This window comes from Ixodes scapularis, unplaced genomic scaffold (genome assembly GCF_016920785.2).
Source record: "Ixodes scapularis isolate PalLabHiFi unplaced genomic scaffold, ASM1692078v2 ptg004177l_1__unscaffolded, whole genome shotgun sequence".
NCBI lineage: Eukaryota > Metazoa > Arthropoda > Arachnida > Ixodida > Ixodidae > Ixodes > Ixodes scapularis.
The window spans coordinates 52,906-70,546 of NW_024610378.1; positions in this window are offsets into that span (position 1 = coordinate 52,906).

Consider the following 17,641-nt stretch of genomic DNA (forward strand, 5'->3'; position numbering starts at 1 on the left):
TTCCAAGAATCGCCCTCTGCGCTCTGCCATCTTCGTCTACTGAGCTATGAAGCGCGTTCAGGGCATGCTCAGTACTTCCTCAGAATATCAAACGTCTCATTTTGCTTAGTGACTCAATATTTTTCGCCCGGGTAGTAGGGGTTGGAAAGGAGCTTTCTTCCACTTGTAGATGCACGGAACTTTACGCTGTCCGCACTGTCCTCGACTTTTTCGAAATAAACAAAAAAAAAAAAAAACTGCCCGCCCCCTCCCAATAAACACACACACACACACACACACGCACACACACACACACACACACACACACACACACACACACACACACACACACACACACACACACACACACACACACACACGCACACACGCGCGCGTCCGCGCGCGCGGACGCACGGACACACAAGCACCACACATACACGCACAGAGAAACACACACATACACAGGTACACATCTACATGGTATTGGCACTACCGCCTTGTTATCAAGGTGTACGTTGTTGGCCCGCATCACTACACGAGCGCTTAGTATGCTGGACGGAGATGAAAGACATTATCAGCATCGCTGGAAATTAAAAATAAAAATTATATTGTGCTTCTGGAAACTTTCGTCTGTCGGGAAAGACCCGGCAAATGGTACAAGCTTAATTCGCTTCTTGACAAAAGAATAAGAAGGCTTCACTACACTTCCATAACTAAAGAAAACAAAAATATGAAAGAAAACCCGAGACGAAGGGCAACACAGAAAACGGGGACAGACACAGCACGTCTTACTATTACGGAACTTGTTGAAACGTGTTGTGTGTGCCCAATCGTTTGGTGCCGTCTTTCGTCTCGGGCTTTTAAGATGCGTTAATTCGCAAACTGCGCAGACGTCTTGGGCGTGCCCGGTATCAAGCTAGGTGCAACCAGTTGCTGACCTCCGCTAGAAATAAACCGCCTTGAAAACGATTTCTGCGCATGCGCAGGTCCTTCTCACGCAGTGGAGAAAGCTCGAACTACGGTTTGCGTCCGGAAGGGAAGTTGCGCTACCCCTCCTGCCTCCTCTGCGACAGGAGACAGGAGTTGTGAACACAACTAGGGGTGTCGAGAGCCGGTCGAGGTTCGAGTTCGACCAGGTTCGACTTCTCCGAACTTCTTGTGCAAAGTTCGGCAAAGGTTCGACTGCTATGCGCATGCGCGACAGGCTGGCCAGTTGGCTTCGGATTGGATGGTAATGGCTTAAAGATGAATTAAGGGCAGTAGTGATTGGTTATTTCAGTTAACACAGTACAAAAAATGAAAGCCGTTTACAACTCCCTGTTACGCCGAATTACAGCGCAGCTCTTGAGGAGGAGGAGGAGGGAAGGGTACTGAGGGTCACGTGTTATCGGGGGGGAGGGGTAGTCACGTGACCTTGGAAGGTTCACATGACCCCCTCGCCAAGGTCACGTGACCTGGGGGTGTCACGTGACCACGGGGGTCACGTGACCTCGGGGGGTCACCTGACCTCAAGAGAAATTTTTCCGCTAGACTTAGCGGGGAAATTTTTCCGCTAGATATAGCGGCGAAAGTTTTCCGCTAGATTTAGCGGGGAAATTTTTTCGCTAGATTTAGCAGGGAAATGTTTCCACTAGATTCAGCGGGGAAATTTTTCTGCTGGATTTAGCGGGGAAAATTTTCCGCTAGATTTAGCGGGGAAATTATTCCGCTAGATTTAGCGGGGAAAATTTTCTGCTAGATTTAGCGGGGAAATTTTTCCGCTAGATTTAGCGGGGAAATTTTTTCGCTAGATTTAGCGGGGAAATTTTTCCGCTAGATTTAGCGGGGAAATTTACCCATAATGCACCGCGCGGTTACGCCGACGGTGACGGCGACGCCGACGCCGCTCAAGCCGGAAACGGGCGCCTAAGAGCTGCGCTCTAAAATTAAGTTATTCACTTCTTCAGTCATTAGAATGTTTCTTTTAATTGCAACTGTTCGTAAAATTAAAATAACTCTTTGCATAAAAAAAAAAAAATCTCCAAACTTAGACATGCAATTGTATCAAGGTCTGGCCACACTGTCCATAAAGTCGAACCGGTTGAATCTGGTTAAAAGTTCGAAGGTCCGTTGAACCGGTTCGACCCAGTCGAAATCCGGAAGTTCGGCCTCAAAATCCGGTTCGACAAAAGTTCACGACACCCCTAAACACGATTGCTTTCCTTTCCGCACTTCGACCTTTCGTCGCTTGGTGTCGTCTTATTGTGAGAAAAAAAAGCTTTGGCTAGGTGGCGCAAGCCGCCGCCCGATTAAAAGGGTTCAGCCGTATATCCATCCATCGATTCATCCTGTTAGTTGCTAAGAGAAATGAAGTGGAACGTGTGGCAGCATCCTATGCACGTATCCACTGTTCACAAATATCATTACACACGTGCTAAATCACAGTCGAACTAACACACAAGCCCAGCAATGAACGCGCCCTCATACGAGTTTATGGAAATGTGCATAGGGGGCATTCACTGGCGGCCATAGCTGTGTGCGAAACTGCTGAGCGCGTGCTAACGGCAAGCTTTTAGAGTTATCTTGCACTCTGCGTGCCACAACGTCAAGATTGCCGGTCGTAGCAGTCTATCAATGTGAGCTCGCTCCGAGCATGCGCACTAAACAGCGCACTCAAATATGGCGTAATACCCCCTAAAACGAAGAACGAGCTTAGTCAACCGCGATCCCAGACACGAGCGTTTTGGGGCCGCGCTGACTACAGTTCAAACGATGATGTAGTCAAATCACGTGACTAATGGCGTAACTGGTTTTCCAGACCATAGAGTTACTATAATGTACGCTGGAGGTTCAACTGGAGCTAGTGTCTAAGGCAGGGGTTTCCCAAAAAATTAAAATTAGGGGGGTCCAAATTTTTTTTTTTTTTTGGGTTGGGGGGGGGGGGGGGGGGGTGCATCGAGAATTTAGGGGTCGTTGCGAATTAAGGGGGTGCCTTCATCAAAACAAACAAAGGGGGGGTGGGGTGTAGGGAAATCACTGGTCTAGGGCACTTCCGGTTTCAAATTGAAGCATGAAGCAACCAGTCCTCTTTAAGGTGCTCCTGTGCATTCCTATGGTAGAACGCGCGTGCATTTCGTCTCTTCGCCGAAAAATAACGGATTAGATTTGTTACCTCGGTCGTAGGGAATAGTAGGTAACTTTATTAACATTTTAAAAATAAAATTGCTGTAATTACAGTATTTTTACGAACAGTTAGCGATGTTTAACTTACCAGTATTCCGGGCCCTGCCCTATGTTCAACAGCAAGTGCGTAAAGACAAGCGGCGAATCTAAGCAAAAATAGCAGTCTAAAAAAAACGCAGAACTTGTTGAAAAAACGCCAACATACCATTACGCTAATATTGATTATCTGCGAAATTTATATGTCATTGAAATTATCACCATCTACGAGCGGTTAAAACGCGTAAAGAGGTAAAAGTAGGCGCACTATAAGAGGTGTTTCTCTTTCGGTGGGGGGCTGAATTTATCGGGCGGTACACTCTAAAACCGGTCCCTCATAAAAAAGGCTGTCCCTCTGATTTTAGAGGGGACAACAATGCTTTCAGGGGGACAGCCCTTTTTAAGAGGGAAATTGAAAAATAAAATAGCAACATCTAGAGGGACACCAACATATTAAGAGAGACCAAGGAAACCGTTTCGTTAGTCCCTCTGAACAGGAAAGACAGACAAAAAGATTCACGCGTGTCCCTTCATATTAAGAGGGGACCGGTCCCTCTTAACTGGACCAATGTAGTTCGGTCAGGAGGAGGGGGGCAGGCGCACTAATCCACGGCAAAGAGTTCAGACGGTGCTAAGGCTTCGCGCCAATTCACGGAGAGCTGGAAACGGTCGTTGCCGGAGAGTCGCAAGCGTCATGCTGCTCGTTTGACTTCCTTCGGGTGAGTAATCCTGTCATATTGGCGCTTTTGTTTTGGGTGCATTGCGGGTGGGAATAACGAGCCATCAATAATTTCACGCTGGCTGTGAGATGCACGAGCTTTGCATGTAGAGTGAGAGTGTTCAGCTGTAGTCCGCGGACGCGGTCGCTTCCTGGATCTGCTCGTTCAGCTAGGACAAAGCGTCGCTAATCGTTTGCCCTGCCGTGAGCCGCAGGGCTGTCTTTCGCACAAAACACTTTTAGCGGGTTAAGGTGTCCCAATGTGTACGCGTCTGTCTTAAGCTGGTCATATCAGACCATTTTCTGTCCGACGCTTTTGTCCTAGCTGAACGCGCGATCGTTCTTCTCCCAGCTCGAGCTGCTAACTTTGGCAGTGCTACGCCGGCATTTTATTACCGGCAATTTCCTGGTATTTTATCCGTGAGCGTACACTGTCGGCATCGAGTACTACAAAGGATGGCATCCCCCTCCCTAAGGCAAAGCCAACATAAAGGCACCCTAGCTGGGGCAGTCAGTGTTTGTAAGCTTGGCTCGCCGATTTCTTTCTCGGTGTGCACTCTAAATGCTTGAGGTTGACCGCCCGGGAGCCTTGATTGACAGAAACAATGTTGGCGATTTTGCGTTTGTTTGCCTTCACAATTCATTACAGCAATTTACACTGCAACGTTATGTTGTAGACATCGTTAGCGTTGCAGTGATTATGAACATTTTTCTCTCAAGTGGGCGGCGAGTAAAAACCCATAATGTGTGTGTATGTTTGTGAAAAGGGCAGGGGGATTGGACGAGCACAAAACAAAAAGAAGAAATAAAGGTTTTTTTTTTCTTAGCGTGTTCGCGTTGCGTCGGCGTCGCGGCGTCTGGGGGAAGGGTGTAGCGGCGGCCAGGGAGTACATTTTTTTTTTTTTGTATTCCTTTGGCGTACTGTTTTGTTCGTTATATTTTGACGGTCGTGCCGGCACAGCTACCGGCTTTTTTTTTTTTTTGGCGCCGACCATGTTTTTGTTTTTGGAGATTTTATTTATGATGTTTATTATGCTCTTTGTTTTCTGTAGCTGGCTGAATATTTTTTTTTTCTGTGTCGTGCATCCGCGAAAAATATATAAACAGAAGTTTGCTTTTTTTTTCGTTTCTTTCTTATGCGCTTTAGGGCTGGTGCGCTGACTGTGGGCGTTAAATGACTGACCGTTATTAACAATCTTGTTTTCAGAGTGAGGCAATGGCAACGAACGTTGACATGAAGGGAATCAGGCGGGGGTTCCGCTCGGATTGCTCGTGTAAAGAGCTCTACCGGGACCCTCTGCACGGTGGAACGCACCACCCTGACTGGTGAGCCTACTGCGGCCACCCGCACACGGTTCACAACGAACTCGGTAATTATTAACTTTTTGTATTCCGGTATGTAGGTAGGCTCTATTTACGTTCTGTTGGCATATGCACTGCTTCTGAAAAAAAAAAAAAAAAAAAAAAATGAATGGCTTGCGGCGAAATATTTACAGAAATGTAATTTTTTATTTGATTATGTTGCTTCCTAAAACATGCGCTAGATCACCTCTGCAGCTTCGAGCCGCAAATGCAATCCATGCTTTCCAAAGCACATGGGGCTTCTAAAGTTCATCTACTACTAAATGCGTTTTCGTTTTGTCTTGGTAATACAGAAACAATTGATTCTCGTAAATTAATTAAAACTGCAGTCTATTCTCGTACCAAAAATTAATAGTAGCAGAAGTTGCGTCATAAGCTAATGTCACTCGCTATTTCATCGCATACAGATTGGGTTCCGAATCTTTGAACTGTTTGCACTTTATTTTCGCATTTGTTTCCTATCGCCTGCTTGACAACAGGAGAAAGCGCTTCATTACCTTTATTCTAATTCCCACCCTCTGTATCTAAAGGAAAACAATATGGTCTTTCATTCAGCTAAAGGTGGATGCACAACTTTGGTTCCATAACACGATCGTCACCATGCTGGGAAACCTGGAGGAGGTAAAAGGGGCCTTCTGCGGAGACAACCCAACAACATTCTTGAACATTAAGACCATCCTCCGGTCTCGATTGGCCAGAAGTTCTTTCATCACCTATGGTATGTGAAAAAGCGAATGCAAAAATAGAAATCTAAGTTTAACGCTGACGCAATTTTTTTTTTTTTTAAGAATTGTTGCAGGACGATTTTACCCCTGACGAAAAAGTTCCAAGGCCCAAGACTTTCTTCGGTTCGGAGAAAGGGATCGTTTCTGGGAACTGGTCAGTGAAACTCACCGCTAGCACGACTATGGAGGGGGCACTAGTCATGTGCTTATGGGTGTATTACATAACGGGACTTTCCTACCCCGTGGCATGTGGAAAAACCCTTGGACTCCTCTAGGGTCTGCTCGTTGAAAATAAAGTGTTTCGATTCAGTTTATGTCGGAGAAGCTCATAAAATCGCTTATGGCCGTTCAAAAACAACAGAAATTCTGAGCTTCTGCTGATGGCAAGAGACGCCGAATAATTAGTTTTTAATGCTATGAAGTGGGTAACTACGCTCTAAAAAAAAGCACAGGAATCTACTTTCCCGAGCCAGCACTTGGAAAGTCAATCACCGTAACTCACGGAAGCAGCTCAGCGAATCACGATGCCGAAACATAAGATTAGACCAAAAAAGCCAGTCCGAGTTGTGACATTAACCAATGCAAAACATCACGCTTGTTGTGCTTAATGTCGCAACTCATTTTTTTGGTATAATCATATGTTTCGGCATCTACATTCGCTGAGCTGCCTCCGAGAGTTATGGTGATTGTCTTTCCAAGTGTTGTGCGGGAAAGTAGACGCACGGGCTTTTTTTTTAGAATGTACTTTTCTTTTTGTGTTATCCGCTAAACAATTTTTTTTTCCAGCACGATTGTATTGTTGTTGTTTATGATAGGCAAAATGAGTCACTCTGCAGCACGAAATTTTTTGTGTGATAGCTTCCAAGAAACACCGATTTCTGGCGTCGTTCTAAGTCTTTTTTAATTCGTAAAAGCTACCAGAACATCGTTATAGAATTATTATTTTGATGAAGACATATCAAAATATTTTCTTGTGTCATGGCAAATAAAACAGTGTTTACTCTTAAAGATTGTTACTGTTTTCTTTAACACATTGATTCCGTTTATCAACAAGATATACAGATCAAATTTCAATTCTGCTACGCAGCACAGAATAACTTTGGTTAAACCATATCAGCAAAAGTGCGAGAAGTGCAGTGCAGCATGTCACCTGACACTCAAAACACGAAGGAGCAGAAATTGTACGATACAATAACAGAGGTAACTTAAAGCCGGGGTCACGCTGCTTATACATCATACAAAATACATTCTGAAGACATGTTCCAATGCGAGTCACCGCCCGTGCTTTGTATGCCACGTGACAAAGTAACCTCTTGATTGGTTACCTCGTGGCGTACGAAGCGCGGATGTCGAGGCGACTCGTTTCGGAACATGTCTGGAGAATATATTTTGTATGAAGTATAAGCAGCGTGACCCCGACTTAAGGGGGACTATGCCCCTGCATTTTAAGCGGGCCACCGTCCCTCCGAATTTAAGGAAGAAAATATCTAAAAACTGTCCCTCTTAATTAAGGGACTCTGACCTCAAATTTAAGGGAGACGCCGCCTCGCTTACTTTAAGAGGGGTGGTGTCTCACTTAATTAAGAGGGAGCATCTCCATGTAATATTAAGAGGTCTGTCGCCCCCCTTAAAGTTAAGTGGGAAAAAATCGAAGAAATGTCCCTCTTACTAAGTGGGACCGGGCTTAGAGTGTAAGAGTTTTCTTGCTTTTCCCTGTTTTAAAAGTTTTCCAGTGTGCGCATATATGATAGTTTTAACCGCTATAACAAACTTACCTTTGTAGGCATACATGAGAAGCAGAGTTAATAAAACGAATCTTATTTCAAATCGCACTGATTACTTAGTTTTACTTTATTTTGATCATCTACATGCATGTGTAAGTGCTGATCCAGTGTTAGTGCGTAGTTTTTGACGCCTCTCCTGATTTTCGAGACGCCCTGCATTGCTTTTGGACGTCAACTAGAATAGCACCGATGTCGTGTTCGCGCTAACAGTGTCGGACAGTCTATATAAATACATGTACGAAGTCATTTCAGCACCATTTGTAAAGCCGTGAATTTGAAAGAAAAACTTGCAACTGACCAATACTTTCGTCTAAGTGACTGAGAAATGTTTCAAGCTACGTACAATTATTCGTGATATTTGCTTTCATAATCAGGCGCATGTAGAAAATGCACTCACTTTTCCCCATAGAAATGCAATGCCGGAGGTCAATTTTAGAATGGTTGCCATCTGCTTCAATTTGAAACCGCACACTAGCGCCAGTTGGACCTCTAGCGTGCATTGTAATTATTTTATGCTACAAACCAATAACGCTGTGAAGACCGACTGTAGTCCTAACACAAGTTTGAAAAACAGGAGACGACGGATGACCGAAAATGGGGACAACATACAAAACGTCTCGTTTTGTGCGTTGTCCCCTTTCTCGTCCGTCGTCTCCGGTTTTTTTAAAGATGCGTAACATCAACCAGCTCGCCTGCCTACTCACTCTATCTTTTTGTAGTCCTAAACTGTTGGGCAAAATTAAAGTGAACTTCTTCCGTGAATCAAATCAGATCAAAGTTAATCACACGTTTCAATAAATGGGGAGTCTTCAGCTGAATATTTTTATTTTTTTATTTTATTTTATTTATTACAATACTGCGGACCTTTCGGTCTACGCAGGAGAGGAAGTACAAAAGCACATAATAAATACATGATCATGCACTCTGTGCGGGTCAAGCGTGCGCAGGCAGTTCGAAGTGCCTGCACATTCTTTACATGCATCACTTAATTAAAAAATTCGGTCAATTTGGCTCCGAATAGCTCAAGGCTGCAGAAACTGACAAGTTCTTCTGGTAAAGCGTTCCACTCAATTATTGTTCTGCAAAAGAATGAATATTTGAATACATCATTCTTGTATTGATACGGTGAAATGGCTTTAGTGTTGCTCGTTCTCCGGGAACGAGACGTCGAAGGTAGCAGATATGTTTCAGGATCTATTTTTGTCAGTCCGTTTGCTATAATGTATAATTCTTTTAATCTAGAAATTTTTCTTCTGTTTTCTAGGCGATCCAGCCGCGCCTCAGCTCTCATTGCGGTAACAGACGACGTACGCCTATATTCCGAAAAAATAAACCGTAAAGCAAGGTTCTCAATTCTTTCTATTTGTGTGACCTGTTTTCTTCTGTAGGGGTCCCATACGCAACTTGCATACTCTAATATCGGACGCACATAGGATTTATATGCAGTTAATCTAACATCTCTATTTGCATGTCTTAGGTGCCTTCTAAGGAACGCTAGTTTTTGATATGCCCTTGCACATATATAGTCCACGTGACTATTCCAGCGCAACGTATTACAAAAAATCACACCTAGGTACTTAAATTCATCTACTTTTGCAAGTTCTGTGCTCCCTATAGTGTAGCGGAAATCTAACACTTTCTTCTTGTTTGTAATACTACAAAATACCGTCTTATTAAAATTAATAACCATGCCCCATGTAGCACACCATGAGCTGATTACCCCCAAAGACTCATTTAGTAACTCCTGATCCTGAACTGTAGTAATTTTAGAAAATAGCATACAGTGATCCGCAAAAAGCTTAACATGTACAGAAGAAGGCAGATTCGAAGCTATGTCATTGATATAGACTAAGAATAAGAGTGGCCCTAAAACGGAACCCTGGGGTACTCCTGAATAGACTGCTAATGGGGGAGAGCATACGTTATTATAACAGAACCGAACAATGCCGAACAATGAAGAAAGGTTGTGGCGTGAAAATATATTTCTTTAATTTTTGTGCTTTATTCTGAATCGCAACTTTCAGTTTGAAACTCCCTCATACTTACACAGTGTTTCACTGGGCTAAAAATAATTAAAGAAAGGTCGCTTGAGACAAAGGAATTATTTGTTTTCGCAATAACGTTATCGACCATAGGAGGCGTCAGGTTACGAGTGTCAAGTTGCAGTTAGCAAATGAGTTACCTTCTTATTCAAAGGCGTTGGTGAAACGCCCTGCATATGTATAATTTAGATGGGTGGCATACGGTGTAGCCGGTGCCTTTGCTGGTCCTCCACGGTTTGTGTGAAGTCGCTGTGCAACGAATATCTGCTTTCTCTCCCTCTCTCTCTCTTTTCGTCTTTCATTTGTTACACCAAGAGTCGTAACGTAACCCACATAACATTAGCCCTGCGCGCATTCCCAAGATAATTAAAATCACCACTGCTAATGACTTCTTTCTAAATCTTGTCTGATTCGTCGTTTTTTTTTTTTAAGTTTTGCTAGAAGAGGAAAAGTTGTTAGCTTTTTTTATTGCCTAAAATAAGGCAAACTGATCAGAGTGTTAGATAACGTACCGTATTCAAAGAAAACTTCCGCTGTTCTGCGTGTTTAATATTGATTAATATTCTTCTTCTTTTTTTTTTCTTTTTTTTTGCTGCTCACTTCTATTCACGATTGCAAGCTGGGCGACTGGCCGCCGCCATGTCTCTGCTCGAGCAGGCACGCCCGTGCGATTACGAGCTTGCCAAAGCTACGTTCACCCGCGCGTTGCACGCGCTTGCACGAATGGGGCACCACTTGTGGCGCCATGCTTGCAATTGTCTATATACATATATCATAGTCCCCGCTGTAGAGACTGATTGTAACGTGAAGTGAAATAAATTTGTAACGCAACGTGTCACAATTCGCACTGATCGAGGATCTTTTCGATTATTTAGCGATACAACCAGAGTGTGAAAGTGGCTGTTTTGACACCCGCAATACAGACCGCCTGCAGGGCAGCGTGATGAAACCTGCGTAAAGTGCCTGCACGTTCGAAACAAAGAAACGCGCTTGGTCTCAAACAGTTCACGTGTAATCGTTACTTGTTTCACTACTTTCTACTTCTCTCTCTCTCTCTCTGTCTAAGTTGCATGTACGCAAACACTGCAGGAATGTATTTTTTTTTTTACTGTCCATAGAAAATGTAAGTTTTCTTTTTGTTTTGTTTTTGGCACGCGTTGGTGGTCTTTTATGAAGACGTCGCAACATCTTCGTAATCCGGCTGCATGTGTGTCCGTGATGGCGGGTCGTAAGCAGTTTAAGTCGAACGTTTTGACCTGCAGTTAGTTACGAAAAACATTTCCTCGTGGAGTGGCATTCCCCACGATTTTTCGTTTCTTTGGTGTCTAGTATAGCTGTTCGCTTACCAGGAATTATGGTTTTGTAATATGTACAGACGTCTTTAGCAGCCACGTCCTTATCTCACTGTGTTTAAAGTAATACGATTTTCCGTAATATATATATATATATATATATATATCTGTGTGTGTCTGTGTGTGTTCTTTTTACCCGTGTAAGCGTCGACGTTTCGCGCCGAGAAACTCAGGGGGAGGAGACGACGTCCCCGTGCGCTCTCCTTTCCTCCTCTCCCACAGTTTCTCGCCGCACAGTTACGGACAGCTTTCAAAGAAACACTGACAGGGTATAGCGCTTTCAGCAGATTTTCACGAAGGTGTGTTGTTTTACGTGAACGTTTAAATGTAACGCCATGCTGTAACGCCCGGCTGTAACAAAAAAAAAAAAAAAAAAAAAAAAACCCGTCACCGAACAGCGTTACGCCTATACGGCGAGCAAGTGTTCCAAAATGTGTCTGGCGCGTCAAAATACAAGGGGAAGCATGCCAATCGAAGAAAAACATGGAGAACGGGCAGGAAACGCTCGATGACAAAGCAGCCAAGTGGGCGGCGGTCATTGGTGGAGGTCAGTGCGAAACAAAAGTACGGGGGAGCGTTTTGGGTGGTAAAGAAACGCACGAGGTGCGCATAGAGCAGACGAACTTGCAGGCCGTATAAAGAACCGTATAACAAACTCGAAAGAAATAAGTCTCCGGCATGGGACTCCAACCCACCACTTCGAGATCGTGAGCCAAGTGCTCTACCGACTGGGCTATCGAGTGCCGGTGCGTGGGTGCTTGCTGTCGCACGCAAAAGCAAAAAAAAAACTTCGCGCGCCTCGCCGCCTCGTAAACGGATGGGCGAATGAGGGCGGTTTCTCGATTTCTGTCATGCTGCGCCATCTCACGGCGTGTGTGTCGGAAATGGGAGCGAATCTTCGGTAGGCGGTGCCCGTTCGGACGCCCTTCTCATCTTCCACCGTGGCCGTGGCTCCTACGAAGCCGACGGCCGCAGAACGTGTGCGAGCTTATCGGGAACGTAAGAAACGACAGAAGCGGCAGGAAGAGCCTTCACCGAGGGCCCCGCAGACGAACGCCTGATAAGTAGAAAACCTGCCATACATTCTGTGCTTACCAGTCTTCATCAGCTTGGTCAAACTTGTACAAGTTTGTTTTATTGTCGTTACAAATTCAGCATTCGTCTTTCGCAAAAAAAGAAAAAAAGAACAGAAAAAAAGAAAAACAGGTATCCAAATTTATTTATTATGTATACAAAAGGTTAGGGCGCAAACGATGTGGTGGTGGTTAAACATTTGACTAAAAACCCCGTGACTGGGACGGGAAGGGGCGGACAAACACAAAGTCTCAAAACTTTTTGTCCGTCCCTTCTCGACCCAGTATCGGGATTTTTAGACAAATGTTTACCATGGTATGTTTTTGGCGACAGAAAAAAAAAAAAAAAATAAAATAAAAACTCCTCATACAGAGCATATCTGCAGACTGTCTTTTGTACGATGCAGTAAAATCAGTATGACCAAGGCTCAAGGTATACGACAACGAGACACAAATTCGCGCGGCCTATATGTCATCGAACCCGTACGAACATTTTCCGTATTTGCGGCTCCCCACCCCGAACCCGATAAGTAGGGCTCCGTGTTTTCGGATAAATCCGAAAAACTCCGAGAAACACCCGCCGGTAAAATTTTTGTCAATTCGGATTTATCCGATAAACTCCGAATTGTTATGTGCCCATGCCCCCCCCCCCCCCCCCTTTTTCCAAAAAAAAAAAAAAAAGCTTTTTTTTTTTTTTTTTTTTTTAATTTGAGCAGCGCAGGATCATTGGTCCTGGGAAAAAGACACCATGATTATCTTTCAAGCCTCGGACCGTTGTCAAAAGGGGGTCTTACGGCTTGTCTCGTCAAGGTTGGTTCAGGGAAACAGGTCATCGTATCATTCGTGTTACGACAAAAGCCACTCTTTTGGCTTCCAGTTTGGGCCATGGGATTTGGGTTTTAAAGAAAGGAGAGGGTATGTTTCTGGGGGTAACAGTGAAAACTATGGACCATAGAGATTGTAAAAAATAGGGAAGAGGGGCAGTTGAAACTTCTCTATTACATCCTTAACCACTCCACCTCGCGCGGCCGCGGGATAGATTGATGGGATGACTACGAGCTTCCTTGCGGCTACCTCCGGCAGTTTATTGATTTTAAGGTATCGACGTTTATTGAAGCCACGCTTGCGCGTGACTTTTGTGGTGGGACAAATTAGTATTGCCAATGACACCAGCGCCAAATTCAACTGAAGAAATCTTAATTGATACGAGCGCGTTTTATTTTTTATCTGGCATACATTCACATCCGGTTATTATTTATTATTTTTAATAAGAAACACTGCGAAACTAATCTCCGAATCTCGGAGAATTGGGGATTTACAAAAAATAAACTCCGATAAACACCTAATTTTCGCTAAAAAATAAACTCCGAAAAACACCCTCCGAATTTGACGAAAAATAAACTCCGAAAACACGGAGCCCTACCGATAAGGTCTCCGTAAAGCCATGGTCACGCGGATATCATATATACATCGTCAAAAGACAGACTTTGGACACAGTCTGCGGTCACGTTCGAAGCGCACAAATGTTCGAAGTAAAACATGATTCGAAGATGCTCGACCCGCGCCCGCACATAATTCTGTCATCATTTCTGCAGACCGTGTATTTTCTATACGGTGTATAACGAGCAGAGCGACTGCGGTCGTTTTTCTTTTGTTTCGCCGGTTGCCTCCGGAGTAATCCTTGCCTCGTGACCCTGGCCTGGGTGCAATTGCCGAGGCCCTTTTCGCGCGAGGCCAGGAATAATCCCGCGCGCGGGAAGGCCGGCGGAATGACACTGGTCAGAGGCGCTGTTCCCGATGCGATACGATCGCTGGACCGACCGCCACCATGCACGATACCGATTTTGCGTAAAGCGATGTTTCGAGTGCATAACGTTCGACTACGGCCCCTCCGCTTCACTTCAGCTCCGACCGCAGTCAACATAATGTTCCAACGGAGGTAACTGAGCAGCGTCAAAAGTGCGTCGTCACTGCGTTCCCTGTCTTTGGCGCCTACAAGCAGCCAGCGTGCGGGCCGCAGTTTCGGTTGTGTCATGTCTGTGTCCCACTAGAGTGACCAATAGAGACGAACGACAGCGACAAGCCCCAAACCGGAGTTTTTCGAGATTTGACAGGCTTTGTAGAATAAAGGAGGCTATGCTCAAACACGAGCACCATGCAGACACTCGTACTTATTTCACGAGAACCGAACGACTAAATGCCTGCCAAAGGTACCATCGCGAGCATGCTGCGTGTGTTTGAGGCTTGTCGCTGTCGTTTGTTTCTGCTTGTCGTTCTAGTGGGACTGGGGCATCGGCGTTAAAATGTAACGACTAAAATATAATGATTTGTGGCCACGGAAGAGTCACGCGGCTACGGCGAACGCAGTGTGGAGTGCACTGCACCTACACCGCGATAAGGTGAGACCGCCTCGCGAACGCGGGGTAGTTCAAAAGCTGCCGACGCGAGCAGTCGTAACGCCCGTACGAGAGCAAGCCTCTTGTCTCGCGATTTGAGTCGCGCGAGTGGAACGACGACGTCGACGCGCGCTCGAGCGACAAACGCAATCTTATATCGAAAAAAAAAAAAAAAAAAACACACACACACACACACAAAAAAAAAAACACCTTTTGGAAGCAGCGGGGACTAGATTACGAGGCTTCGCACACGACGACGCTATCGGACCAGACTCAAAAAGGGTTGGCAAGGTCTCTCTCTCTCTCTCTCTTTGTCTCGCTAGTTCGTTCCTCGGCTTATAGCCGCCCGATGAGCGTTAGATTGTCCGCGCCGGCAACGTCCTGCCTGGCATCCTATCCCTCTTACTTCGAGGGTGTTGTTGTGCTGACCGAGCTCCCTGTAATCAGGGGAAGTGCAAGTCATCCTGGTATCTGGTATCTCTCTTTATTTTGCTCTCGAGCAACTGTCTTATATCGGACAGTGTGGAGTATTTGTTTTTTGTGTGTAATATAGCCACATGTCTTATATCGGACAGTGTGGAGTATTTGTTTTTTGTGTGTAATATAGCCACACGTTAGGTCGTTAGCCATTTTTATAATGGGAGCATTAAAAGACCTCTGACACGCCAAAAAAAAATTTTTTTTTTCATGCTAGGCGTTGAAATGGCATGTCAGGACATTACGAAAAAATTGTTTCACTATAGAGGTGCGTAGTTTTTTTTATAAAAAATAGAAATAGGAGGCCCGATTCAAAGTTCCCGCCAGTGCGCTGTGACGTAACAGTGTACCGTAAGGTGTCGGAGCGGTCAGAAGAACCCACTTTTAGTGACATACGTCACTAAAAGTGGGTTCGCAGGAAGTCACGTGAGTTTCACTCCTCGTGCTCTCCGCGACCGTGCCTACGACTTTTTTTTTTGATTTTCTGCTCTTTGTACGAGCGATTGTAGAAAACGAAGTTTCAGTTCCACTAGCTCTTTATCGCTGCACCGCTGGTTAGTTTGCGTGCTGTAAGCGTTGAGGACGAAGAGTCAGTAGATCGACGTGATGGAGGTCAATGATGAAAGCGTTGCGAGTACAAGCCAGTGTATGAGTGCATGCCGTCAGTCCGATGATACAGAGCTATACTGGGCACAAAAGAAGCTATTAAGTTTAAAAAAAAAAATATTTTACAACGCTCGCAGAGATTAGGATTGCTTGCGTACGACAAATTGCATTGCTGAAGTTTCGGACACCGAGGTCGTCGAATCATCGCATACTCTCCAGGCTGAAGATGCCTGCCGTCTCTCGGAAATGCATGCAGTGTGATCTCTTCTTCAGTTGCTGAAATACCGGGACAGTCCCTCACACAGCGCCTTCTAGGCATTGTAGTTGATCACGTCAATTCACTGACTCCTCTTCTTCTACCTTTACAGCAACATTAAGCGATGAAAAGCAAATAAAAGAAACCTTGTCTGCTTGGACCGCTCGTGGAGGTGCGGAGAATAGCAAAAATATTTAAAAAAATATTACACGCGCTCGCGGTAAGCACGAGGAGGGATACAACTCACGTGGCTTCCGGCGATGCCTCCCTTCTGACCGCCCCGACACTTGCGGTTCACTGTTACGTCACAGTGCACTGGCGGGAACTTTGAATTGGCCCTCGTATTTCTATTTTTTATAAAAAAAAACTACGCACCTCTATAATGAAACAATTCTTTTGTAATGTTCTGACATGCCATTTCCACATCGTTCAAAAGGGGAAAAAAAAAAGAAACAACAACCAACGTTGCGTTTTTTTTTTTTTTTAAATGGAAAACAAGAAAGCAGAGGAGGTGACCATCCGGAAAACGAGAAATGTATATAGTTTCGATAAAGCAAACTTGAGATTTTCGCACAATCAATGCCTACTTGTGGTTCGTTTTTCTTTTCTTTTTCTTCTTTAGAAAGTTTATGGAATTATTTTCTCACTCTCAGCTTTCTGTCTAATTCTTGGCCCGTCTTTTCGGACATATATTTAAGACCTTAAGTAATAAACTTGATGGTTTAAACGCATTTATTGAGTAAAAGGGCTACATTGCCATCTCTCGATATATAAGGGATGATAAAATGGCACGCGCTAATGAAACACGCGCTATTGAAATATACGTAATGCTTATTTTAAGGGGCTGAAAGTTTACATCTACGCTTGCACCGAAAGGTACATCAAAAGTAGCCGAGTGAGTCTCCACAAGCTCCCGTCGGACTCTGAAAGGTGCAGAAGTTAAATAATATTCGTGGATCGAAAAGAATGGTCGCCTCGCGAGGACGACCGTTTGTGAGACAAGCACTTTCTTGAAGGCAAGTGTGGCTTCCATTTCTATCTCCGTCCCGAGGCTTCCTTATGTGAAGGGAAACTGCCGTCTGATCGAGACCACCCAGATTTTGTTCCCACAGTGTTCGCGCACAAAGCACTGGCCAAGTGCTCGTCGGTGGCTCGCTACGCCCGTGCCACCAAGCGAAAGGAGATATGCGACAAAACGGACAAAGCGTTACCGCTTGTCGTGCCTTGTGGTCATGAGGTTAAGGAAAATGCCATACCTTAGTTGGAAGGACGCTGTGTATTTAATAAATTAATAAATACACTTTTGCAGACCCACAGTCTGCTGATCCCGCCGGCAGCGCGGAAACCGGCTCGAAGCAATCGTAGGCCTTGAGAGACTTGTACGCCTGCATCGGTCGCGAACTGGCTTGACGAAAACACTAAATAAATGACGACGTGAGCCATCGACGTCGGTGGCAGAAACTTTATGTCGGAAATCTAAGGCCTTGTTTACAGTGTACGGATCGTCCAAGGCAACCCCGTCCACGCACAGTTTGTCTCGATACCGCTGCCGTTCAGGCTCGGGTAGCGAGCTCAAATAGTCGGGCATAACATACTAAACAGGTTGTCAGAAAATACGACGCACAAATAAATTTAGAAGCGTCTCTACCACGGTCAACAACGAGCGCACGTCA